General features: G+C 51.4%; 1 pseudogene; it reads left to right on the top strand.

The window, feature by feature from the left end:
* The first annotated feature begins 1,247 nt into the window (after nucleotides 1-1,247).
* Nucleotides 1,248-2,671, top strand: LOC147978305 (uncharacterized; annotated as a pseudogene).

Below are 2,671 nucleotides of genomic sequence, written 5' to 3'. Positions count from 1 at the left end.
AATGCAAACGTTGTGGAAACAAGTGTCTCGTAACCGTTGTGGAATAATCGAGTCGTACGGAAAGTTTTGTTACCGAACTTCGTTAATTTTCGAGTCGCGATGCATAAAAAGGATTTATACTAATCAAGTAATCATGTAAATTTTGATGCATTATGAACGATAAGTTCTTTCAAGGTTTTAGCAGCATTTTGTAACGGTTGAATTTGTATGATGCCTTGAAGAATGGATGGTGGCAGCTAGGGCCTATTTTGGTTGTACTATTTCGGGACATGCGTGAATACGAATAAGGTGGTAGGAATTGAGTGCCATGGCATTGCTAAATGAGCACTGCTATGCACATGACAGATTCACGCACTACAAGTCACCTACATCATTGAATTACCTTGTTTTCTTAATCTGAGCGGCTTCTAGTTATGTCGTGCGCAGATTGTGTTGAACAAATCATGTGCACATCACTTTCGTTGCTAAATTATGAGAAACTTCGAAATAAAGGAAGTGTGGTACTCCCTCCGTTCCTAAATATTCGTCTTTTTAAAGATTTCAAATAGACTATCATATACGGATGTATATAGATATATTTTAGAGTGTGGATTCACTCATTTTGCTTCGTATGTACTTATTTGTTGAAATATCTAGAAAGACAAATATTTAGGAACGGAGGGGGTACAAGTTTTTCTGAATGAAAACAATCCGGATATATAAAAAAAAGCTCACCAGAAATATAAAACACCATCAATGTAATAAAAATAAATACATCGAGGCCTCTGGACCACTATTGCCGGCAGATCGAGTCGGCGATGCGCTGCTATTGCCGCTCCCATATCAGAGCCACAATTTATGACCGGTGGACACAATAGAGTCATTTTGAAGAGCAACTTGCAAAATAGATTTATTCTACAAATCAAACAATTTCCATAGGGAAAAACATAAGAAGCTAGAGTATAAAACACACCAAAATCTTCACGAAATTCGTCTGTAACAACAGAAAGAATGAGCGAAAGGCCCTTTATGAAAATAGCAGCAGATAAACTCAGAAAAAATGGCAGCAAATGATATATGCACGTCGGAACTTGGAGAGCTTGGGTGCACACTTCACGCCCTCGCCTCGGTCAAAGCAGAGGAACCACTACCACCACAGCTAGCTTCTTCTTCTTCCAGCAAGTCTCTCTCCCTCTCTCTCTCTCAATAATTTCCGATCGCCCACTCCGGCCGCTCAAGTTTTTAGCTGCGCGCGCCGGTCAATCGCTATGGGGGAGCAGAAAAACAAGAGGCAGCGGTTTTTCCACAACGGCGAGGGCAGCGGCGGCAAGAAGTCGAGCGTCGCGGTGCTAGCCTGCGGTCCGGCAGCCACCGTGGCACCGCCGGTGCTGGCGCCCAGCCCCGTTGCCATGGCAAAGCCAGCCCCCGCCGTGGCGGAGACCACTCCTCTGGCCGCCATGCCGCCGGCGCCTGCGTCCCCCACGGTGGTGGACCTGGCGGCACCCAGTTCAGCGGCCGTTGCGCCGCAAGATGCCACGGTGGAGGACCTGGTGGTGACCAGTCCAGCGGCCGCCATGGCTAGAATTGGTAGCTAGAATTGCCTGTGGAAGGGAAATGAAGGTTGGATCTTACATGGCCTTGTGGATTGCAGTGCGAGAACAAGCATTTCGTGTGCCACAACTGCGGTGGCGACGGCGACGGCGGCGGCGGCACGACCAAGCACTGCGTTCCATGCGGGCGCGACGTGAACTACACCCGCTCCCGCTTCATGGACGTCATGGTGGACGTCTACACGGTGGAGTGCCTCTACAAGCGTTTCGGCTGCCCGACGTCCATGGCCTACCACTCGGCCGCCGACCACGCGGCCAGCTGCAGACACGCGCCCTGCTACTGCTTCGACTGCCGGAGTGCCGGTTCGACAGCTCGCCTGTGAGCCTCGTGCGCCACCTGACGGCACGACACTCGAGGCCGGTGGAGAAGATCCAGTACGAGGTGGCCAAATCGTTCGTCGTGCCGGCGTCGGAGGAGGACAAGCGCCGCCTGCTGGTCGCGGAGGACAACTGTGTGTTCCTCCTGGCCGTGGGTGCCGGCAGGGACCCGGGCGGCCGCCGGCCCGTCAACGTCGTCTGTGTCAGGGGCAACGCGAAGCCTCTGTACACGGGCGTGCTCTGGGTGGACGGTCCTCCGGCGGCCCCGGGCCAACCACTCACGAGCAGCTTCCAGCTGAAAGCGACGGTGGCGAGCTGCTCCGTCCCCGGCGAGGTGGACATGGAGCAGGGCTGGCTCCACGCGCACGTCGACCCCAACATGATGCACGGAGAGTCCGGCGAGCTTCATCTGCGCCTTTGTCTCACCAAGCTCTCCTGAATTAGCTACCCCGGCCTCTCTAACTTGATCACGATTGGAGGACTACTGTTTTATTAGGGTCATTGTCGTAGCTGCACATCACATGAACCCTAGCTAGTACTATGATTTTATGATGGAAAACCCCCGGAATGGATGGATTTGGATTGTAGTAGTTAATTAATTTGCGCTTCTTAATTTGTGCAGCAGTGTTTGGTGGAGTGGAGTTTTAATTGGAGTCTCTGTCAGCTCAGCTCATGTTGTATTCTCTGTTTGTATGAGAGCAGGGCTCCCTGACAGGCCAGGGATCACAAATGCACCACGAAATGCCCTTTTGTTGCAAGATCAT

The sequence above is a fragment of the Triticum urartu genome, chromosome 3A (genome assembly GCF_056163025.1).
Source record: "Triticum urartu cultivar PI428250 chromosome 3A, HENAU_Tu73, whole genome shotgun sequence".
NCBI lineage: Eukaryota > Viridiplantae > Streptophyta > Magnoliopsida > Poales > Poaceae > Triticum > Triticum urartu.
Note: the sequence above shows the minus strand (reverse complement) of the source record. Positions and strands in the feature narration are given on the sequence as shown.